The following is a 25,911-nucleotide window of genomic DNA, read 5'->3' as shown; positions in this document are numbered from 1 at the left end:
AGTCTAGAACAAGGAGTCACAGTCTCAGGATATGGGGTAAGAAATTTAGGTCCGAGATGAGGAGAAATTTATTCACTCAGAGGGTGGTGAACCTGTGGAATTATCTACCACAGAAGGCTGTCGAGGCGAAGTCACTGAATATATTTAAGAGGGAGATAGATTTCTAGAAACAAAAGGCATCAAGGGATATGGGGAAAAAGCAGGAATATGGTGTTGAGATAGAGGATCGGCCATGATCATATTGAATGGCGGTGCAGACTCGAAGGACCGAATGGCCTACTACTGCTCCTATTTTCTATTTTTTATGTTTCTATTACAGGCTTGCCAACACAACCAGAGTGACTGCATGTCCCAATATCATTCATTGTGTAAAGTGTCTCGATACGAGAGGTGTTACATAAATATAAATATTATTATAAGATTTAGATTGTTAATCTCATATCCGTGGACATACTGTAAGAGTTTTGACAATTGTTTTTGAAAGCCTTACATTGGTTATTATTCAGGGATTGTTGTATTGTTGATTGCTCTGGGACCTTAAAAGCTCACAAGGAGAAGAAGCTACAAATAAATAATTCCATCACAAAACTCTCACATTTGAAACAAAGAAGATGAGAGTACCAAAATCCCCGACAACAATTTGCTTGGATTTCAATACTCCTTAAGGAATCCTGAACTGGAAGATTCATCAAGGGAAAAGATTAAGATGGAATGACTGAACTTTCCATGGGGGAATCTAACATTCACCTCACCGCAGACCTTAAATTGAGACGATTATCTGGCCACGGAAGAGTTATTTCAATTGTAATCCTCAGCTGTCCGCATACAAAAGCAAAATACTGCGGATGCTGTAAATCTGAAATAAGAACAGAAAATGCTGGAAATACTCAGCAAGTCAGGCAGCATCCGTGGAGAGGGAAACAAAGAGCTGGATTTTACGGGGGTGGTGTCAGCGGGTGTGATCGGTGGCGGGTTGGATGGGAAAGTGATTTTTTTTACCCCAGTGGGTTGGGACACGCTGTGAACCCGCCACCATGTGCCTTTCCTCGATGTCGGGTCTGTCAGCGCTGAGTAGACCCGACATGGAGCGGCAGAGGACTTAATTCAGGTCATTATGACCTCGTTTAGAGATCATTAAGAACACACTCGAGCTCAACTTTTGACTTTATGTTCTCGCCCATGGGGTGCACGCTGCTTGGGGATCATGCCTGTTAAGCTGAGGCGGGAGTTGAACGGCCATTGAATCAGCTAATTACTTAGCAGCTTGAAACGTGCTATAGAAACATAAAAACATAGAAAATAGGTGCAGGAGTAGGCCATTCGGCCCTTCGAGCCTGCACCACGATTCAATAAGATCATGGCTGATCATTCCCTCAGTACCCCTTTCCTGCTTTCTCTCCATGCCCCTTGATCCCCTTAGCTGTAAGAGCCATATCTAACTCCCTCTTGAATATACCCAATGAACTGGCATCAACAACTCTCTATGGCAGGGAATTCCACAGGTTAACAACTCTCGGAGTGAAGATGTTTCTCCTCATCTCAGTCCTAAATGGCCTACCCCTGATCCTAAGACTATGTCCCCTGGCTCTGGACTTTCCCAACATCAGGAACATTCTTCCCGCATCTAACCTGTCCAGTCCCGTCAGATTTTATACGTTTCTATGAGATCCCCTCTCATCCTTCTAAACTCCAGTGAATAAAGGCCCAGTTGATCCGGCCCCTCCTCATATGACAGTCCAGCCATCCCTGGAATTAGTCTGGTGAACTTTCGCTGCACTCCCTCAATAACAAGAACGTCCTTCCCCAGATTAGGAGACCAAAACTGAACACAATATTCCAGGTGAGGCCTCACTAAGGCCCTGTATAACTGCAGTAAGACCTCCCTGCTCCTATACTCAAATCCCCTAGCTATGAAGGCCAACATACCATTTACCTTCTTCACCACCTGTTGTACCTGCATGCCATCCTTCAATGACTGATGAACCATGACACCCAGGTCTCGTTGCACCTCCCCTTTTCCTAATCTGCCGCCATTCAGATAATATTCTGCCTTCGTGTTTTTGCCCCCAAAATGGATAACCTCACATTTATCCACATTATACTGCATCCGCCATGTATTTGCCCACTCACCTAACCTGTCCAAGTCACCCTGCAGTCTCTTAGCATCCCCCTCACAGCTCACACCACCACCCAGTTTAGTGTCATCTGCAAACTTGGAGATATTACTCTCAATTCCTTCATCCAAATCGTTAATGTATCAAGCTCCCATCTCACAGAGATATCTTCCCTCAGCCATAAGCTCTTATTCACTGCATTTCCACTACAGATTCACCATGCTGCAAATCTTTACATAAGCCTCCGTCCAGTCTGACCTTATTACCTCTCTCACCATTGACAGTTCACTTCTGTCATCTCGACTTCACCTGCCATCTATTCCATCAGCATGGGTGCCCTTTATACTCTGTCACCTTGGTCCGCAGAATCCCACCATAATCAGCCACTACCTCAGCATCACCAGGCACACCAACAGCACCAGCAACAACACCAACCTTCTCCGCAATCAACTGACGCTGCACAGGGCTTCAGCACCCAACCACATTGCTGCCCGGGAGGCCAAGGATGGCCTCACCATGGCCAGATTTACTTCACTTGATGCTCTACACCCATATGGCTTGAACATGATGTGGCAAGTTGGCACCACCCCAAAACAACACCATAAAGCATCCCTACAATGCCTTAGCCATTTTTTGCACACTCATCACCATTGTGGTGGGTACCGTTATGTCTCACCATTCACTGCAACTCACTAAGCCACTTCCAAAGGTGCAGACAAATCTGTCCAAGGCAAGTGTTGAAAATAAAGATTTTTTATGTTTGACACAGCATTAACTGAAACTTTGCATAAACGTTGGATAAAACACCCAAGTGCCTACCCTTGCGTGTTGTTAGTTGGTATGATTGCACTTGGATGAGGGTGAGTGTGAGGGGTGGCTAGTGAGATGGGGAAGTGATAATGTAGATAGAGAGAGAGGGATGGGTGGAGGTGCAAGGTAAGTTGGTGTAAGGATGTGCAGGAGTAAGGTCGGGAAGGCAGAGTCATGGGGATGTGATAAGAGGCACAGCAGGATGCAGTTGAGTGTGACTTTGTACTAACATTTCCTGACCAAATTAGATCATTGAAACATTTGCGGCTCAGCAGCCAGGTTCTCCTGACAATGTCCCTGTTTGTGCCTTCCTGTGCAATGTGCAACCAGGCTGTGTTGGTCTCCTGGTGAGGTCTATTCTGCTCATGGGAAGTGAAGAAGACCTCCCTGTGTGCTGTGACTCCCTCCATAAGCATATGGAGGGGGTCATGAGAGAGACTGGGTGCAATCGTGCACCTCTGTGCAGTGCTTGTCAGTGTTTGCAGCAGCTCAACGCTGTAGAACACTGTCAACTTTAAGGAAACCGACTGATGGTGCATCATCAAATGACAGCACCAGACCCGCTTCCTCTAATTGGCCGGGAAATGTGCTGGGCGGGCTTAACAAGCCCAATCAAGGTAAATTCATTTTAGAGGCCACAATGGAGACAGTGTCAGGGTCGGGATCCTCTACCAATATCGCCTGCCACGGACCCGCCAAGGTGAGCAAAATCGTGGCATAGTTAACGTTTCAGGTCAATGACCTTTTGCCAGAACTAGAAAAAAGTTAGAGAACTCGACTATCCTGCTTCTCACAAGCAGTTCAATTGGGCTGCCCAAAAGACGATGAGTGTGTTGGCTTCATGGCTCAGACACGGGTACAAGGGTAATAGAATCATCGAATCATAGATGTTTACAGCTCGGAAGGAGGCCATTTTGACCCATAAGAACATAAGAACATAAGAATTAGGAACAGGAGTAGGCCATCTAGCCCCTCGAGCCTGCTCCGCCATTCAACAAGATCATGGCTGGTCTGGCCGTGGACTCAGCTCCAATTACCCGCCCGCTCCCCGTAACCCTTAATTCCCTTATTGGTTAAAAATCTATCTATCTGTGATTTGAATATATTCAATGAGCTAGCCTCAACTGCTTCCCTGGGCAGAGAATTCCACAGATTCACAACCCTCTGGGAGAAGAAATTCCTTCTCAACTCGGTTTTAAATTGGTTCCCCCATATTTTGAGGCTGTGCCCCCTAGTTCTAGTCTCCCCGACCAGTGGAAACAACCTCTCTGCCTCTATCTTGTCTATCCCTTTCATTATTTTAAATGTTTCTATAAGATCACCCCTCATCCTTCTGAACTCCAATGAGTAAAGACCCAGTCTACTCAATCTATCATCATAAGGTAACCCCCTCATCTCCGGAATCAGCCTAGTGAATCGTCTCTGTACCCCCTCCAAAGCTAGTATATCCTTCCTTAAGTAAGGTGACCAAAACTGCACGCAGTACTCCAGGTGCGGCCTCACCAATACCCTATACAGTTGCAGCAGGACCTCCCTGCTTTTGTACTCCATCCCTCTCGCGATGAAGGCCAACATTCCATTCGCCTTCCTGATTACCTGCTGCACCTGCAAACTAACTTTTTGGGATTCATGCACAAGGACCCCCAGGTCCCGTTGCACCGCAGCATGTTGTAATTTCTCCCCATTCAAATAATATTCCCTTTTACTGTTTCTTTTTCCAAGGTGGATGACCTCACACTTTCCGACATTGTATTCCATCTGCCAAACCTTAGCCCATTCGCTGAACCTATCTAAATCTCTTTGCAGCCTCTCTGTGTCCTCTACACAACCCGCTTTCCCACTAATCTTAGTGTCATCTGCAAATTTTGTTACACTGCAGTCTGTCCCCTCTTCCAGGTCATCTATGTATATTGTAAACAGTTGTGTCCCAGCACCGATCCCTGTGGCACACCACTAACCACCAATTTCCAACCCGAAAAGGACCCATTTATCCCGACTCTCTGCTTTCTGTTAGCCAGCCAATTCTCTATCCATGCTAATACAATTCTCTATCCATCGCGTCCGTGCCGACCAACAAGAGGCTCTAGTTCTAGCTCCATAAACCTGCAGGTTACGGCACTTCATGTGCACATCCAACACTTTTAAAATGTGTTGAGGGTTTCTGTATCACTCTTTTAGGCAGTGAGTTCCAGATCCCCACAACCCTCTGCCTGATGAAATTTCCCCTTCAAATCCCCTCTAAACCTTCTACCAATTACTTTAAATTTCTGCCCCCTGGTTGTTGACCCCTCCGCTAAGGGAAATAGGCCCTTTCCATCCACTATATCTAGGCCCCTCATAATTTTATACACCTCAATGAGGTCTCCCCTCAACTGTCATGTATGTACATGCTGTTTGTAGCCACCAGATGGTGTCATTGTTGGAGGCCACTGAGCAGCAAGCACATGGTGCTGCTCTGGTATAAAAGGCCAGCCATTTGGTGAGTCAGGCACTTTGGGCCTAAATAAAGCTTAGTTAAACAGTACTCAGTTTGAAGCTTTATTGCATACATAACATTTGGCGACGAGAATACAAGAACCTTTGTTTGCAAAATGAGTACGATTGGATTTTTAGAGTGATTCGTGGAGGGAGAAGATTGGGCAGACTTTGTGAGCCGTTTGAAACAGTACTTCGTGGCTAACAAAATGAAGGGGATCAATGATGCAGATCGGCGCCGGGCCGTGTTCCTCACTGTGTGTGGTTCAGGTACAGCAGGCAGTGAAGAAGGCAAATGGCATGTTGGCCTTCATAGCGAGAGGATTTGAGTATAGGAGCAGGAAGGTCGTGCTGCAAGTTGCACAGGGCCTTGGTGAGGCCACACCTTGAATATTGTGTAAAGTTTTGGTCTAATCTGAGGAAGGACTTTCTTGCTATTGAGTGAGTGCAGTGAAGGTTCACCAAACTGATTCCCAGGATGGCAGGACTGACATATGAAGAAAGACTAGATTGACTAGGCTTATATTCACTGGAATTTAGAAGAATGAGAGGGGATCTCATAAAAACATATAAAATTCTGACGGGACTCGACAGGTTAGATGCAGGAAGAATGTTCCCGATGTTGGGGAAGTCCAGAACCAGGGGTCACAGTCTAAGGATGAGGGGTAAGCCATTTAGGACTGAGATGAGGAGAAACTTCTTCATTCAGAGAGTTGTGAACCTGTGGAATTCTCTACCACAGAAAGTTGTTGAGGCCAGTTTGTTAGATATATTCAAAAGGGAGTTAGCTGTAGCCCTTACGGCTAAAGGGATCAAGAGGTATGGAGAGAAAGCAGGAATGGGGTCCTGAAGTTATATGATCAGCCATGATTGTATTAAATGGTGGTGCAGGCTCGAAGGGCCGAATGGCCTACTCCTGCACCTATTTTCTATGTTTCTATGTTTCTATGTTCAAAGATCTACGGTCTGATAAAGAATCTACTCATGCCTAGTGATCCAACAGAGAAAACGTACGAGCAGTTGTATACATTGGTACGGGAGCACCTCAAGCCAGATGACGGCTTCATCATCTCGAGATACACCTTTTATACACACGTTCGATCGGAGGGCCAGAGCGTGGCGGAATTCATTGCTGACCTGAGGAGTCTAGCGGGACCGTGCAAATTCTGGACGGTGTTGGCAGACATGCTGCGGGACTTCTTTGTTATCGGTATCAACCACGAGGTGATCCTGCGAAAACGTCTAGCGGTGGAAGAGTTGGATTTAAAAAGGGCCATCCAGATCGCTCAATCATGTATGACGACGGATAGGAGTTTAAAGCAAATATTGGTGAGGAGCCGAACCTCGGCAAGTACTGTAAATGCGATTGATTCGGCGTTCGGCAGAGCGGCACATGGCAGGGCCTATCCGGTGCGTTCGCGAAACCTGTGGCTGCCCAAAGTCCGCCAGCGGGAATGTATCCGACTTCTCCGTGTTGGCGTTTTGGGGGAAATCATTGGCACCAGCAGTGCCGATTTAAGCAATATAGTTGCAAAGGCTGTCTGAGAGTGGGGCATCTCCAGCGCAAGTGTCCGCAGATGAGCAAGCGAGCTGCGACACATCACATGGAGGATGAGAGTCAGACTAGCGCGGATCCGGATACGCAATCTGAGATGCCAGAGAAGGAAGTGTATGGACTGTACGCTTTCATAACCAAGAGTAAACCAATTTTGATTAATGTGAAGTTTAACGGGATACTGGTATCGATGGAACTGGACACAGGGGCGAGTCAATCGATCATGAACGAGAGGGCATTTAATAAGCTGTGGGATACTAAGACTGTGAGGCCCAGGCTGAGCCCTGTTAACGCCAAGCTGCGCACGTACACCAAAGAACTGATAAAGGTGATTGGCAGTGCACAAATTAATGTGTCGTATAATGGTGCAGTTCACGAATTACCACTGTGGATTGTTCCAGGCAATGGCCCAATGCTGCTCGGCAGGAGCTGGTTGGAGAAAATCAGATACGACTGGAACAACATAAAGGCGGTGTCGTCGGAGGAAGATACATGTGCCCAAGTATTGAGCAAGTTCCCCTCGCTGTTTGAACCGGGTATCGGCAACTTCAAGGGAGCCAAGGTGCAGATCCACGTGGACTCAGATGCAAGACCCGGCCGTCATAAAGCTCGGGCAGTGCCGTATATGATGAGGGAGAAGGTCGAAATTGAACTGGACAGACTCCAGCGTGAAGGGATCATATCACTGGTCGAATTTAATGAATGGGCCAGCCCCATTGTTCCTATGCTGAAAAGTGATGATACAGTCAGAATCTGTGGAGACTACAACGCTACGATCAACAGGGTTTCAAAACAAGATCAGTACCTGTTACTGAAGGTTGATGGCTTGTTTGCGACGCTAGCCGGAGGGAAGTCATTCACAAAACTGGACTTGGCGTCGGCCTATATGACGCAGGAGTTGGTCGAGACATCGAAGAGACTTACGTGCATTAACACACACAAAGGACTGTTTATTTACCACAGGTGCCCTTTCGGAATTCGCTCGACTGTGGAACGTCTATTGAAACCCGTTTCCAGGACCGCCATGTTCCAAGATGACATCCTCATCATCGGTCGTGACTCCAAGGAACACCTGAACAACCTGGAAAAGGTTCTGCTGCGTTTTGACAGAGTGGGACTCAGTCTTAAATGCTCGAAGTGCGTCTTCATGGCACCGGAGGTGGAATTCCTCTGGAGGAAAATCACCGCTGATGGTATCAGACCTACTGACGTGAACACCAAAGCCATCAAGAATGCACCCAAGATGCAGAATGTGACGGAGCTGCGTTCGTTCCTGGGTCTACTCAACTACTTTGGTAACCTCCTACCTAAGTTGAGCACCTTACTTGAACCACTGCACATGCTATTGAGAAAAGGCAACAACTGGTTGTGGGGCACATTGCAAGACAGAGCTTTCGAGAAAGCCACCAATCTGCTTTGCTCGAACAAGCTGCTGGTACATTATGACCCATGTAAACATTTAGTTTTGGCCTGTGATGCATCGTCATATGGAATTGGTTGCGTGTTACAACAAGCCAATGAGTCGGGGAAACTTCAACCTGTCGCGTATGCATCCAAAAGTTTGTCTAAAGCAGAAAGAGCCTACAGTACGGTAGAAAAAGAAGCTTTAGCGTGTTTGTACAGTGTTAAAAAGATGCATCAATACTTGAGGTTTGAATTAGAGACCGATCACAAGCCGCTCATTTCGTTGTTTTCCGAGAGCAAACGTATTAATACCAACGCTTCATCCCGCATCCAAAGTTGGGCGCTGACATTATCTGACTATGATTGTGTCATTCACCACAGACCTGGCACAGAGAATTGTGCTGATGCTTTGAGCCAGTTGCCGTTGCCCACACCGGAGGTGGAGACACCACAACCGGCAGATTTAATGTGAATCATGGATGCTTTTGAGAGTGTCACGGCTCAACAAGTTAAGACCTGGACCAGCCAGGACCCGATATTATCGGTGGTAAAGGGTTGCATCCTCAAAGGGGATTGGTCTGCCATACCTAAGCAAATGTGTGAGGAGGCTAAACCGTACATTCTTCGCAAGGACGAACCGTCTATTCAAGCAGATTGCATATTATGGGGCAATCGAGTTATAATGCCTAAGAAAGGGAGAGAGAAGTTCGTGCGTGAGTTACACAGCACACATCCTGGTATAGTGATGATGGAGGCCATCGCCAGGTCCCACGTATGGTGGCCAGGAATTGACTCTGAGCTGGAGGCATGCGTGCATCAGTGCAACACTTGCATGCAGCTCAGCAAAGCACCAGCGGAATCACCGCTGAGTCTGTGGTCATGGCCATACAAACCTTAGTCCAGGATCCAAGTAGGTTTTGCAGATCCCTTCCTGGGCAAGATGTTTTTAGTGGTGGGTGGATGCTTATTCGAAGTGGATAGAATGCATAATCATGTCATCCAGTACGTCCACAGCAACCATAGAGAATCACAATGTCATGTTCGCGACACATGGTCTGCCTGACATAGTGGTGAGTGACAATGGGTCGTGCTTCACCAGTCAGGAGTTTCAGGAGTTTGTAAAACTTAACGGCATAAAACATGTAAGGTCAGAACCATTCAAGCCTGCATCCAACAGGCAAGCAGAACGTGCAGTACAAATTATCAAGCAAAGCATGAGGAGAGTAACCCAAGGGTCACTGCAGACCCGCTTGTCTTGCATACTGCTGAGTTACAGGACAAGACCCCACACACTCACAGGGGACCCGTCTGCTAAACTCTGATGAAAAGAGGTCTTAAGACCAAGTTATCTCTTGCACACCCGGATTTAAGTAATCATGTTGAATACAGAAGACAGAGTCAACAAGGGTACCACGATCGCGCAACTGTGTCATGCGAGATTTCTGTTAATGATCCTGTATATGTGTTGAATTATGGTCAGGGTCCCAAATGGATCGCTGGTAGGGTCATGGCCAAGGAGGGCAACAGAGTATTTGTTACTAAGCTCAAGAATGGGCAAACTTGCAGGAAACACATGGATCAAACAAAGCTGAGGCACACAGATGAGCCAGAGCAGTCGGACGAAGAAACCGTCGACAACCAACCAACCTACCAGCAGCCTTCAGTGGACTCAAGGGTCTTCAGTGAACCCGGAATTTCCATCAAGGACTTGTTCAATAAAAATGGACTTGCAATTCCTGACATGGCCACTGCCACTCCCAACAAGTCAGCCATCCAGCCACCAGCCACAACAGACTCCGCACATTCACCCAAGGCCAGAATCGAACTGAGACGGTCAACCCGGGAGTGTACAGCACCGGACAGTCTCAACCTGTGAAAGACTGTGATAAGATCTCAGAGGAGGGTATTATCATGTATGTACTTGCTGTTTGTAGCCACCAGATGGTGTCATTGTTGGAGGCCACTGAGCAGCACACACATGGTGCTGCTCTGGTATAAAAGGCCAGCCATTTTGTGAGAAGGGCACTTTGGGCCTGAATAAAGCAGAAGCAAGGTTGTACCTTGCTTAGTTAAACAGTACTCAGTTTGAACCTGTATTGCATACATAACAGGCGTCGATAAGTTTGTGATTGTGCAAATGAGTTTGAGCAGAAACGTGACCCCAAACTTCACTTTGGAAAACTATTTTAATTTTGAGTGCAATTTGCGCCCGGATTAGCAATTGTGCCTAAAGCAGCAACTCATTATTTATTCTGTTTTTGTAAATTCAAATCTCAATTGACTATTTTAGTTATGTTAAATAATACTTGTTTATTGAGGAGTTTTGCTTTCATCTGCGATGTGACAATGCCATCCAGTAGGATCAAATCAGAAAAACAATCTCTTATGACCTCAATGAAAACACTCTTGTGAAATATTAAATGTTTACAACACAACAGATTCAGTACTTTAGTGCTAATCCTTCCCCATAAACTTCTCCAATACTTTCTCTTGCATTTCTGTAACCCATTTTCCTTTCTATGTTTCAATTAAATGCTATTTCAATATTCTGTGAAGTAATTTAGTCACAGTATACAATGTCACTTCGAATTACAGCTTCTGAACATTTTACAGGCAATTTACCTTCCTTAATAACTTTGAGATCAATATTTTTCAAATTACACTGCAGGAGTTACTGTAGCAATAAAACAAATTTATTTTGCTGGAGCATATCTAGACAGTATTTGTGGTTCCTTGTGCAATAGGCATCGTCAGAAAAAACAGCGATGGAGAGGGACGGAACATGAGACAGGTACGGAATGTAAGAGCGGTGCTGAATGTGGGAGGGGTGAAGGGTGAGTGTGGGAGGGGTGAGGAATGAGTGTGGGGGGGGTGAGGGATAAGTGTGGGAGGGATGAGGATGGAAGGGTGAGTGTGGGAGGGGTGAGGGTGGGAGGGGTGAGTTTGGGAGGGGTGAGTGTGGGGGGTTAGTGTGGGAGGGGTGAGTTTGGGAGGGGTGAGTGTGGGGGGACTGAGTGTGGGCGGGGTGAGTGTGGGAGGGGTGAGTGTGGGGGTGTTAGTGTGGGAGGGGTGAGTGTGTGGGGGTTAGTGTGGGCAGGGTGTGTGTGGGAGGGGTTAGTGTGGGCAGGGTGTGTGTGGGAGGGGTGAGTGTGGGAGGGGTGAGTGTGGGGGTGTTAGTGTGGGAGGGGTGTGTGGGAGGAGTGAGTGGGAGGGGTGAGTGTGGGAGGGGTGTGTGGGAGGGGTGTGTGGGAGGGGTGAGTGTGGGAGGGGTGAGTGTGGGAGGGGTGAGTGTGGGAGGAGTGAGTGGGGGAGGGGTGAGTGTGGGAGGGGTGAGTGGGAGGGGTGAGTGTGGGGGTGTTAGTGTGGGAGGGGTGTGTGTGGGGGTGTTAGTGTGGGAGGGGTGAGTGTGGGAGGGGTGAGTGTGGGAGGGGTGAGTGTGGGAGGGGTGATTGTGGGCGGACTGAGTGTGGGGGGGTGAGTGTGGTGGGGTGAGTGTGGGAGGGGTGAGTGTGGCAGGGATGAGTGTGAGCGGACTGAGTGTAGGCGGACTGAGTGTGGGAGGGGTGAGTGTGGGCGGGGTGAGTGTGGGAGGGGTGAGTATGAGCGGACTGAGTATGAGCGGACTGAGTGTGGGAGGGGTGAGTGTGGGCGGGGTGAGTGTGGGAGGGGTGAGTATGAGCGGACTGAGTATGAGCGGACTGAGTGTGGGAGGAGTGAGTGTGGGAGGGGTGAGAGTGCAGGGGTTAGTGTGGGCGGGGTGTGTGTGGGAGGAAGGCTGAACATGAAGTTTCTTTTCACTAACACAAATCCCAATGAAAGAACAGTGTATAAGTAAGAGTCAGATTTGAATTGAGTGCAGAACTAGGTGCATGATAATGATTACATCTGTTTTCTCTCTTTTGTTCAATTTTGTATTTTATAGCCCAATCATGTGTGCAAATTGTACTTTGATTATTAGATTTTAGTGTTTACAAGTGAAATTGATTTTATATTTAGGGTTAGATGGTTGAGAGAAGACAGTCATTGAATTATGAATTCTGATATCTTAAATTAGAAGAATGAAATCTGAAGATTAAAATCATAAGAACCCACTGCCCTTTTTCATTTTATGTAATATTTACGAACCAGTAAAACCTAAGGAGCCAGCCGAAGTATATGCAAATTGGACAACCAGTGGCAGATAAAATTTAATACAAACAGATATGAAGTATTGTACATCGGAAGAACAAAGAATGGTGTGTTTAGTTTGTGTGTACTTTGTAAGATATCGACTTCGTGAAAGTGGAGTTGAAAGAGTCTCTGCACCTGACAGAACCAGTCGCTAGGCAACAGTGACCAACAAATCAAATCTAACCAAAACAGCAGAGTACAAGTGGGACGATGCCTTTCCAAAATTGTACAGCGCTCTGGGAAAGTCGCACCTTGAGGACTGCGCCCAGTTTCGATCACTGAGACACAAGATGCCATTCAAACCTTGGAAGTGGCGCAGAGAAAAACTTCAAAGTTAATTAGTAAAGAGAGAAGTGAGCTAAGATGAGAAAATTTTGACATTTTGACCTCGAATAAAGGCAACTGAGGGGACCTCAATAAAGTATGTACAACAGTAAAAGATAATAGAAAATTAAATCTGGAACATTACTTCAAGCACTAAAAAAAAGGAAGACTTGCATTTATATAGCACCTTTCACGACCACCGGATGTCTCAAAACGCTTTACAGCCAATGAAGTACTTTTGGAGTGCAGTCATTGTTGTAATGTGGGCACCGCGGCAGCCAATTTGCGCACAGCAAGCTCCCACGAACAGCAACATGATAATGATCAGATAATCTGTTTTTGTTATGTTGATTGAGAGATAAATATTGGCCAGGACACCAGGGATAATTCCCCTGATCTTCTTCGAAATAGTGCCGTGGGATCGTTTACGTCCACCTGAGAGGGCAGACGGGACGTCTGTTTAATGTCTCAGCCAAAAGACGGCGCTCCCACAACACTGCACTGGAGTGTTAGCCTAGATTTATGTGCTCAAGTCCCTGGAGTGGGACTTCAACTCACGACTTTCTGACTCAGCGGCGAGGGTGCTACCCACTGAGCCACAGCTGACTATAACAGTAAGAGGCCAAAATTCAAGCTAGCAAAGGAGAACTGTATGACTAATGTTGGAAGTCCTTCCATGCACAAAGAACGCTATTACATGGAATGAACTTCTGGGTATGATAGTGGATGTAAAAACCATAGAATAATTTAATAGCATTTAGATGCTGTGATGAGGGAACTGTGGGTTCTACTGGTTTGTGAACATTGGTTGGTTGAATAGCCTTCCTCATCTGTGTCTATGTTGTGATCCTTTGCTGATGAGGTGTGGTCTTGCATCGAGTTATTTATTGGCTCTTGAGTTGTGTTAAGGAAGGCCAAAGTTACTTCAAATAATGTAGCTGAAAGAGATAAGAAAGACCTGGGAAAATTATGTCTTTTTTCATTAGAACAATGCAGATTATGGGGCGATATGATAAAAGTGTTTAAAATGATGAAAGGATGGGACAGGATAGATCGCAGTAGACAGCTTCTGGTAATTTAGGGTCAGGAACAAGGGCCCATAAATATAAGATTAAGGGTTGGATTTTACCAACCTCGGTGGATCCGAGGCGGGCGATGTTGGTGTCAGGTCCCGGCTTCGCTGCTGGCTCCAACCTGCTGTGTAAAATGATTTTCCACCTGATTGGGCTTGTTAATCCCGCCCAGCGGGTTTGCCAGCCAGTTGAAATAAGCGGGTTTGATTATGTCATTTGATGACGCGACATCAGCCGGTTTCCTTAAAGGGACCATGTGCATATTTAATTTGACAGTTGTACTGTCAGTGTTCTACAGCATTGAGGTGCTGCAAACACTGACAAACACTGCACAGAGGTGCATGGCTGCATCCAGACTCTCCCTTGACTCCCTCCAGATGCTTATGGAGGGAGTCACAGCATGCAGGGAGGTTCTCTTCCCTGCCAATGGGCGGAAGAGACCTCCAGAAGAGACCAAGACAGCCTGGTTGCACATTGCACAGGAGGGCACAGGCAAGGATGTGGTCAGGAGGACCTGGCTGCAGTGCCACAAACCTTTCAATGATTTCAGTAGATCACAAAATGTTACTGCACAGCCACACTTAACCTCATCCTGCTGTGCCACTCATCACATCCCCATCACTCTGCTTATGCTTATGCTCCTTCCGCCTTTTGTGCTTGGCTTCCGCGTGCTCCTGGCGAAGAAACTCGAAGTGTTCAGTGCCTTCTCGGATGCTTCTCCTCTACTGTGAGTGGTCTTGGGCCAGGGATTCCCAAGAGTCGGTGGCTTTGAGGGTGTCCTTGAAGCATTTTCTCTGCCCTCCTCGGGCTCGCCTACCATGACGTAGCTTGGCGTAGATTGCTTGTTTCGAGAGTCTAGCATCGGGCATGCAGACAATCTGGCCCGCCCAGTGGAACTGGTTGAGCATGGTCAATGCCTCAATGCTGGGGATGTTGGCCTGCGAGAGAATGCTGACATTGGTGTGCCTATCCTGCCAATTTGCAGGATTTTGTGGAGGCAGCGTTCGTGGTACTTCTCAAGTGCTTTGAGGTGCCTCCTGTACATAGTCCATGTCGCTGAAGCTGATAGGAGGGTGGGATCACTACTGCTCTGTAGACCATGAGCTTCGTGCCCGGTTTGAGATCCTGGTCTTCGAACACACTTTTCCTCAGGCAGCCGAAGGCTGCATTGGCACACTGAAGACAGTGTTGGATTTAGTCATCGATGTCTGCTTTTGCTGATAGTAGGCTCGCAAGGTATGGGAAATGGTCCACATTGTCCACATTCCACATTACCAAATCTAGCTACATTATCACTTCCACATCTCACTAGCCACCCCTCACATTCACCCTCATCCTTGTGCAATCATACCAATTAACAACACATAAGGGTAGGCACTTGGATATTTTAGCCATTGTTCGTGTAACATTTCTGTTAATGTGGTGTCAAACATTGAAACCTTTATTTTGAACACTTTGCGTTCTTGGACCAATCTGTGTGCACCTTTGGAAGTGACTTAGTGAGTTGCAGTGAAATGTGAGACATAAGGGTAGCCCCTGCAATGGTGGTGAGTGTGAAAGGAATGGCTTGGACATTGTAGGGATGCTTTATGGTGTTGGTGTGAGATGGTGCCAACCTGGTGCATCATGTGGCAGCATTAAGTGAAGTAAATGTGGCAATGGTGAGGCCATCCCTGGCATCCCGCGTAGCAATGTGGTCGGGTGCTGAGGCCCTCTGTCCTGTGCAACATCAGTTGATTGCGGAGAAGGTTGCTATTATTGTTGGTGCTGCTGGTGTGCCTGGTGCTGCTGGTGTTGGGGCTGATCATGGTGGGATTCTGAGGACCAAGGTGAGATAGTTTCAAGGGCACTGGTACTGACGTAATAGATTGCAGGTTAACTTGTGATGACAGAAGAGATCGGTCAATCATGAGAGAAGTCGTTCCAATGAGGTGACACTGGATAGTGAGTTGGCTCCAAACACTTGCAACCTACATAAAGCTCAACCTGTCTTCCAAATGCAGCAAGTGTAATGTCTGTAGCTCCACACTGTGGAAATATTGTGTTACTGCACCAGAGTGTTTAATAAACAGCCAGGTCACTTGACAAGAAGCAGGCTTCCACAGACTTCTAGAGAGTTCCAGAAGCTGCTCTATCATAAAAGCTTGTGTGCTGTGTGCTCTGTGAATCTATCACAGTAAGCAACAGCTTCAGAGCTTGGAAAGTGAAAAGCTGTGAGATGGGAGCTTTTATAGCACATTTGCAGTTGTCAAGTAATGAGATGAATCCATGGCCATTCAACTCCCTGCTTACCCGACCTGATCTCTGAGCAGCATGGACTCCATGGGCGACCTGATAAACTCTGAACATGAGCTGAAAATTGTTATGTCTTGAATAAAGAGTCAGACTAGATATTGCAAGCTCAAAGTAAGGTGTGACTGTAGTCCTTTATTACAGATCTCAGAGTGTCTCTCCAGCCTGTGAAGCCTCCTTATATACAGGTGCTCCCAAGGGATTGTGGGATCCCTTTGGACTCCAGGGGATAAGCCCTCTGGTGGTTAGACATGGTATTTACAGGTTTACATACATAACAACAATCCCCCACAAAGTCAATAGTGTAACTATTTACACTGTGTGTCAATCTAAGGCTTTCCTTTCCCTAGTTGATCGTCTCGGTGCAAATTCTGGTTTTGGTGAGTCGTTTGTTGGGCCCTCGCTGGGCTGCTGCGCAGCTAGCCTTGCTGGGCTACCTGGCGTGGTGAGTCCTGCTGGACTGCTGTGGGTGATGGGTTCTGCTTCGTGGTCAACAGCTGGGTCGGTTGCCACTTGTGTTTGTGTTGGAGGATCAAAAAAGGTGGAGTCTATTGTGGGTTGTTCTGAATAGTCCGTAACTCTGAGTTTGGTTTGGTCCAAGTGTTTCCTGCAGGTGAGCCCATTTGAGAGTTTGACCACAAACACCCACTCCCCTCTTTGGCCAAAACAGTGCCAGGAAGTCACTTGGGACCTTGTCCATAGTTTAACACAAATACAGGATCATTTATCTCAATTTCGCGTGACACATTTGCGCGATCATGTTATGTAGTCTGTTGAAGCCGCCTGCTCTCTATCTGTTCGTGTGGATCAGGGTGGACTAACGAGAGCCTTGTCTTAAGTACCCTTTTCATGAGCAGTTTTGCGGGAGGGACCCCAGTGAGCGAGTGGGGTCTTGTGCGGTAACTGAGCAGGACTCAGGATAAGCGAGTCTGCAGTGAGCCTTCAGTTACCCTTTTCAAGCTCTGCTTGATTGTTTGAACTGCTCGTTCTTCCTGACGGTTGGATGCTGGTTTAAACGGGGCAGATTTGACATGTTTGATCCCATTGCAGGTCATGAACTCCTTGAACTCGGCACTGGTAAAGCACGGCCCATTGTCACTTACAAGGACATCAGGCAGGCCGTGCGTGGCAAACATGGCCCGTAGGCTTTCAATGATGACAGCGGATGTGCTTGAAACATAGAAACATAGACATAGAAAATAGGTGCAGGAGTTGGCCATTCAGACCTTCGAGCCTGCACCGCCATTCAATGAGTTCATGGCTGAACATGCAACTTCAGTACCCCATTCCTGCTTTCTCGCCATATCCCTTGATCGCCCTAGTAGTAAGGACTACATCTAACTCCTTTTTGAATATATTTAGTGAATTGGCCTCAACAACTTTCTGTGGTAGAGAATTCCACAGGTTCACCACTCTCTGGGTGAAGAAGTTTCTCCTCATCTCAGTCCTAAATGGCTTACCCCTTATCCTTAGACTGTGACCCCTGGTTCTGGACTTCCCCAACATTGGGAACATTCTTCCTGCATCTAACCTGTCTAAACCCATCAGAATTTTAAATGTTTCTATGAAATCCCCTCTCATTCTTCTGAACTCCAGTGAATACAAGCCCAGTTGATCCAGTCTTTCTTGATATGTCAGTCCCGCCATTATCACACATTCAATCCATTTGGAGTACGCATCTACAACCACTAGGAACATTTTTCCCAAGAATGGGCCTGCATAGTCGACATGGACCCTGGACCATGGTTTGGAGGGCCAGGACCATAAACATAATGGTGCCTCCCTGGGTGCATTGCTTAACTGTAAACATGTATTACATTTGTGCATGCAGGACTCTAAGTCTGCATCGATACCGGGCCACCACACATGGGATCTGGCTATCTCTTTCATCATTACGATGCCTGGGTGGGTGCTGTGGAGATCACTAATGAAAGTGTCCCTGCCCTTTTTTGGCACCACTACCCGATTACCCCATAGGAGGCAGTCTGCCTGTATAGACATTTCATCTTTGTGCCGCTGGTACGGCTTTATCTCTTCCTGCATCTCTACCAGGACACTAGACCAACTCTCATGGAGCAAACAATTTTTTACTAAGGACAGTAAGGGGTCCTGGCTCGTCCAGGTTCTAATCTGTCAGGCGGTAACAGGTGATTGCTCATTCTTGAATGCTTCCATTACCATAACTAAATCTGCAGGCTGTGCCATCTCCACCCCTGTGGTGGGCAATGGCAGCCGACTGAGAGCATCGGCACAGTTTTCTGTGCCTGGCCTGTGGCGGATGCCGTAGTTGTATGCGGACAACGTGAGCGCCCATCTCTGGATGCGGGCCGATACATTCGTATTTACCCCCTTACTTTCAGAAAAGAGGAATATAAGCAGCTTATGGTCGGTTTCCAATTCAAATTTGAGCCCGAACAGATATTGATGCATTTTCTTTACCCTGTAAACACACGCTAACACTTCTTTTTCGATCATACTGTAGGCTCTCTTGGCCTTAGACAGACTTCTGGATGCATAAGCAACCGGTTGCAATTTCCCAAATTCATTCTCTTGTTGCAATACACACCCAACCCTGTACGATGACGCATCACATGCTAATACCAAACTATGCTCGTACCATGCTAGTTCCGTCTTGTAACTTCCAGATATTTCTACGATAATAAAGAGTGACATTATCCTTGAAGGTGTACAGTATCACATGAATCACCCCACAAGGATTTTTTTAAAGCAGAACTTACCATTTAACATACATCACTAAAGCATCATATTTTCTGCATTTCATGTCATTCACGTCACCATGGTAACATGATGAAAGTGCTACTGTGGAGAAGTCACCAGCCCTCATGATTTAAACCAAGGTTTCTTCAGCCTTTAGAAATATCAAACACAAACCTGAAAAATAAATGATTGTGAAAACAAAGTGCAGCTGCAGCAGCTAAAGAAAGAAAGACTTGCATTTGTATAGCGCCTTTCATGGCCACCGGATGTCTCAAGGCACTTTACAGCCAACGAAGTACTTTTGAAGCACAGTCACTGTCGTAATGTGGGAAATGATAGAAGAATTTTTAAATCCTAATGAAAGTAAACACGTGAAAGACGATTTTGCTCGACCTCAGTCTCGATGTTTTGAGTCACTAAAGTGTGAGCATTCCATTAGCGGTTCCAATAATTATCCGCAGACGTTAAATGCTGATTAAATTTATGCTGATTTTATCACATTGCTGTTTGTGGGAGCTTGGTGGGTGCAAGTTGGCTGCCACGTTTCCCACATTACAATAGTGACTACACTCCAAAAAGTACTTAATTGGCTGTAAAGCGCTTTGAGACATCCAGTGGTCATGAAAGGTGCTATAGAAATGCAAGTCTTTCTTTCTTTAAATGTTACTGCACAGTTGCCGAAATGTTATCTCCATAATTTTGCAGTACACAGTGGTGGGAGAGTGCCCAATATATTAAGGGAAAAAGAGGTTATTAAGTCAGCTAGGAGACATTTTCTAAATTGTATATATTTTTTTACTGATTCGATAAATACATTGAAACATGGTCCAGTGTGTCATGTATGTAGACCATGTATACTAACTGTACAGTCACATAAGGTGTGCCACGAGAGGGCACTGCGGTGGGAAACCTGAGGGTCACCTGCATAGGTGTACAGGGCCCACTATAAAAGGCTGCCCACCATGCTTGTGCCTCACTCTGGAGTTACAATGAATGGGACTAAGGTTACAACAGCTCAAGTACAATACTAGACCTCGTGGAGTCATTCATAAGAGTATAAAGATATAACAACTGGCGACGAGATTATGAACTTTCATGCAAAAATGACTAACGTGGTGCATTAGAAAAGTTCTCAGAGGGTGAAGATTGGGAAGCCTTTATGGAGCGGCTCGACCAATATTTCGTAACAAACGACCTGGTAGACGATAATCCGGCCACACTGGCAGATAAGTGCAGAGCTGTCCTGTTGACCAGTTGTGGGCCTGCGGTCTACGGCCTCGTCAGGGACATGCTTGCACCAGAGAAAACAATGACCAAGTCATACGAGGAGCTGAAAGTGCTAATTCGGGACCAACTCAAACTGAAGGAGAGCATCCTCACGGCCAGGCATCGACTTTATACACACCACCGCCCCGAGGGCCAGGAAATCGCGAAGTACGCTGCCAACCTCAGGAGGCTGGCAGGACCGTGTGAATTAGGCGCATCCCTCGCCGATGCGTGGCGGGACGTCTTCGTAATTGGCATCTATCATGAGGCCCTTCTTCACAGGCTACTGTCTGCCGAAACCACCGTCACTCTGCAGAAGGCCATCAGCATCAGCCGGGCGTTCATGACCTCAAGCCACAGCTCCAAGCAGATGGTGACTCACTCTCAGGACTCAAACCCGGCAAGTTCTGGAAATAGAATGGCGCCTTTCACAGGCAGAACTGTTGAACATGATTCTGCCCAGGACAGAGCGTACAGGCCCCCGAGTCCTTTAACTCAGAGTCCACCGAGGTGTGCAAACATAAGTTGAGTAGCACCATGCTGGTGTTGTGGGGGTAATCACAGGGCTCATCAGTGTTGGTTCAGAGACTATGTGTACAAAGGCTGCAGCACAAAGGGCCACCTCCAGTGAATGTGCAAAAGAGCTGTGACTCACCAGGTGGAAGAGGAGTCAGCAGATGGCTGGGAATCCAGTGTGGATTACGAGGAGATGGCTAGAGAGGCAGCTCAGTCCCAGGACGAAGTGTATGGAGTATATACCTGCACCACAGGTTGTCCTCCAGTGATAATGGAAGTCAAGATAAATGGTGTTCCAGTCTTCATGGAAGTGGACACAGGGGCGAGTCAGTCAGTAATGAGCCAGGAAGCCTTTGAGAGGCTATGGAACGATCAAGCTGAACGACCCAAGCTGGTCCCGGTCAGGCAAAGCTGTGCACCTACACCAAGGAACTGATATCAGTTGTTGGTAGTGCCCATGATGGCGTGGTGCACAATTTACCATTATGGACTGTTTCAGGTGATGGACCAACACTACTTGGAAGAAGATGGATGTGGAAGATTCATTGGAACTGGGAAAACTTCATCCCTCCAGCGATTGACGTCTCCCGTGCTCAGAGGCCGAGCAAGCCCCCATCTTCGGTTGGACCAGGCACCGGAGAGCAGATCCGCGCAGCCCCTGAGGCACAGACCGCTCATCATGACTAAATGGCGATTGTTGTGTCCTTACACACTACAGCAAATCAACACGAGGCACATACTGGAGACAAGGTCACTCTGCGACCTGTACCTTTATTCACAGGACCAAGAAGTGCTGACCCTGTGTGGGACCTCCCTTTATATACCTGGATGACCAGGTGAGGAGTGTCTCCCACAAGTTCATCCCTTGTGGTCAAGGTGTGCATTTCTCAGGTGTATACAGTGTACAGTGTTGTTACATAAGGTTACAGTTATGTGAAGGTTACAAACATGACATCACCTTCCCCCAACGTCTTTGGGTCAAAGATTGAGTCTTTCAGGCGGTCGACGCTCCCTCGTGGAGCGCCGCAGTCGGGGCTCTGGTTGTTGAGCCTTGGCATGCGTCTTTGTCACCTGTGGTGATTCCGGCTCGTCTGGGCTGGCCGCAGGGACTGTGCATGCTGCTGACGATTCTTGTTGCTCGTTCTCTGGCAGTGGTGTGGGCAGCATCTCATGATCTTCCTCAGGTTCCTCAGTGTCCATGCTGAACCCTTTTTTTACTTGGTCCAGAGGCTTGCGGCATATCTGCCCATTGTTAAGTCTGACCCCTATGACCCTATTCCCCTCTTTACCAATTACAGTACCCTCAAGCCACTTGGGCCCCAAAGTGTGATTAAGAACAAATACCGGGTCATCGATTTCTATCCATTTCCCCTTTGAGTTACGGTCGTGGCACTCATTTTGGGACTGGCGCTTGCCCTCAACAATGTCTGACAAGACTGGGTGAATGAGGGACAGCCGAGTTTTAAGCGTACGTTTCATGAGTAGTTCCGCTGGCGGGACTCACGTGAGCGAGTGCGGTCAGGACCTGTAGGCCATCAGGAGGTGCGATAGACGGTATTGAAGGGAGGGTCCTTGAATCCGGAGCATGCCTTGCTTTATGATTTGAACTGCACGTTCCGCCTGGCCATTGGAAGCCAGCTTGAACGCCATTGTTCTGACATGTTTGATGCCATTACCCGACATGAACTCCCGGAATTCATAGCTAGTGAAACACGGGCCGTTGTCGCTAACTAGGATGTCTGGCAAGCCGTGGGTCGCAAAGACTGCACGCAGACTCTCCACTGCGGTGAATGTCGTGCACGAATTCAATATGATGCACTCGATCCATTTTGAGTACGCATCAACGACAATGAGGAACATTTTCCCCATGAACGGGCCCGCGTAGTCTACGTGAATACGTGACCATGGCATGGTGGGCCAGGGCCATGGGCTGAGTGGGGCCTCCCTGGGGGCATTGCCGAGCTGGGCACACGTCGTGCACCTGCGAACACAGTGTTCCAGGTCTGCATCAATTCCTGGCCACCATACATGTGACCGGGCAATGGCCTTCATTAGCATGATGCCTGGGTGCTCGCTGTGGAGTTCCCTAATGAATGCTTCCCTTCCCTTCTGGGGCATGGCTACCCGGCTGCCCCATAGCAGGCAATCGGCTTGGATGGAGTGTTCATCCATCCGTCTGTGAAAAGGTCTGACCTCTTCAGGACATGCTCCGTGTGTGGGCTCCCAATCCCCAGTAAGGACACATTTCTTAATCAAGGATAGGAGGGGTTTTGATCTGGTGGGCTGTGATGGGGGAGCCTGTGCTGTCAAAAGCATCGACAGCCATGACCATCTCAGCGCTTTGCTCCGCTGCCCACTCAGTAGTGGCCAGTGGGAGCCTGCTGAGCGCGTTAGCGCAATTTTCGGTGCCTGGCCGGTGCCGTATGGTGTAGTCATACGCAGCCAGCGTGAGAGCCCATCGCTGTATGCGAGCTGACGCATTGGCATTGACAGCTTTACTGTCGGACAACAGGGATGTTAAAGGCTTGTGGTCCGTTTCTAACTCGAACCTTCTGCCAAAAAGGTACTAGTGCATTTATTTCACCCCGTAGACACATGCGAGTGCCTCCTTTTCAACCATCCCATATCCCCGTTCTGCTTGGCAGAGCGATCTGGAGGCATAAGCCACATGTTGGAGTTGGCCCTCATCATTGCAACATGCACCCAATCCCATAGGACGATGCATCACATGTCAAAACCAATTTCTTACAGTGGTCGTACAGGGTCAATAACTTATTTGAACAAAGTAGGTTCCACGCCCGATTGAAAGCCCGTTCCTGACAGTTCCCCCAAAACCAATCGCAACCCTTACGCAAGAGCACGTCCAGCGGCTCCAACAATGTACTTAAGTTTGTCAGAAAGTTCTCGAAATAGTTCAATCATCCCAGAAATGAATGCAACTCCGATGTGTTGCACGGCCTGGGTGCGCAACGGATTGCCTCCGTTTTGGATTCGGTAGGCTGGATCCCATCTGCGGCAACCCTCCTGCCCAAAAACTCGACCTCTGGGACCAAAAACACACACTTGGACTTCTTTAGTCGCAGGCCTACTCAGTCCAGTCGGCGTAGCACCTCCTCCAGGTTGTGGAGGTGTTCCTCGGTGTCCCCGTGATAAGGATGTCGCCCTGAAATACGCTTGCTCCGGGGATGGATTTGAGCAGGCTTTCCATTTTCCTCTGAAAGATAGCGGCTGCTGAACGAATGCCAAACGGACACCTGCTGTAGACAAACAGCCCCTTGTGCGTGGTGATGGTGGTCAGTAGCTTAGATTCTTCGGCCAGTTCCTGGATCATGTAGGCCGAAGTGAGGTCCAACTTGGTGAACAGCTTGCCGCCTGCAAGCGTGGCAAAAAGATCCTCTGCTCTCGGAAGCGGGTATTGGTCCTGAAGGGACACTCGGTCGATAGTGCCCTTGTAGTCGCCATAGATCCTGACCGAGCCATCCGTTTTTAAAACAGGGACAATGGGGCTTGCCCAGTCGCTGAATTCAACGGGCGAAATTATGCCCTCTCTTAGCAACCTGTCCAACTCACTCTCAATTTTCTCCCACATCACATACGGCACAGCTCTGACTTTGTGGTGCACTGGTATGGCATCCGGGGTGATGTGTATCACCATTTTGGTGCCTTTGAAAGTCCCGACGGCAGGTTGAAATAATGACTCGAACTTTTGTAAGACCTGTGAGCATGAACTTCGCTCCACAGATGAAATGGCGTGCACATCCCCCCATTTCCAGTTCATCTTGGCTAGCCAGCTTCTCTCCAAAAGTGCGGGACCATTTCCCGGGACAATCCAGAGTGGCAGCCGGTTCTGGGATCCATTATGTGTGACCACCAACATTGCACTGCCTAGCACTGGGATGATCTCTTTGGTGTACGTCCGTAATTGCGTATCAATGCGTTCAAGTTGAGGTCTGCTAGCTCTGAGTGGCCACAGTTTCTCGAATTGTTGGACACTCATAAGTGACTGGCTGGCTCCTGTGTCCAGCTCCATGCGTACCGAGATGACGTTTAACAGTACTCTCATCATCATAGGTGGCGTTCTTGTGTATGAGCTGTGGATGTTTGCCACCTGAACCCGCTGAACTTCAGCGTCCATTGCTGTGTCCCAGGCATACCCCTGCCTTGCAGACCCCTCTTGTGGTTCATCCACTTCGTAAACCAGCCACGCTGCGGGCATCCTGCACATCCTGGCTAGATGTCCACTCAAGTTACAATTTCTGCAGATGAATTGTTGAAACCTGCAGGTTTTTGCAGCATGTTTGCCCCTGCACCTACAGCATGAGCTGAGATTGTTGTGAACAAAAGAGCTGTTACAGGCGTTCCTCTCTGATTGTCTCTTTGATTACTCTTGAGCACTCTGTTAGGGGGTGTCAATGGCCCCATCCCAGGACGTATTGTCCCTTGTGATGGTGTAAATGGCCGTTCAACCTGCCATTGTCTCTGTTGAGGACCCACCCTAGAGTCTGTTACTGCCTGGTTGGTGTCGAATTGCCCTTGCCTGCCTGCGGGGTTCTGAGTCGCATTTACCATGTTAACTCCCTGCTCCATCACCACATTGGGAGCAGAGTTGCGCGCGTATATGACCTTGGTTTCCTCCTCCCCCGCCATGAAGGTCTGAGCCATCAATGCCGCTGCTTCCAAGGTCAAGTCCTTGGTCTCAATTAGCTTCCTAAAAATCCTGGCATGACCAATGCCCTCAATGAAAAAATCCCATAACATCTCACCCCTGCAGGCGTCTGTGAACTTACAGAGGCTGGCCAAGCGCCGAAGGTCCGCAACAAAGTCCGGTATGCTCTGCCCTTCCCGACGTCGGTGCGTATAGAATTGGTGTCGGGCCACGTGTATACTACTTGCCGGTGAGGTGCTCACCGATCAGTTTGCTGAGCTTTTCGAAGATCTTGTCCGCCGGCTTCTCGGGTGCGAGCAGGTCTTTCATCAGTGCGTACGTCTTAGGTCCACAGCTGGTCAGTAGATGTGCCCTTCGCTTGTCAACCGCTGCCGCTCCCAGCCAGTCCTTTGTGACAAAACTCTGCTGGAGCCTCTCAATGAAATCGTCCCAGTCCTCCCCAGTTCCTCCGTGCTACTGGTGGCCATTCCCTTGAGTCGTTGATTCCCGTTTCTCGTCGCCAAATGTTGTGTACTTACACACTACAGC

This window comes from Pristiophorus japonicus, chromosome 3, assembly GCF_044704955.1.
Source record: "Pristiophorus japonicus isolate sPriJap1 chromosome 3, sPriJap1.hap1, whole genome shotgun sequence".
NCBI classification, from domain to species: domain Eukaryota; kingdom Metazoa; phylum Chordata; class Chondrichthyes; family Pristiophoridae; genus Pristiophorus; species Pristiophorus japonicus.
The sequence above is the reverse complement of the archived record's forward strand: the minus strand, read 5'-3'. Positions refer to the sequence as shown.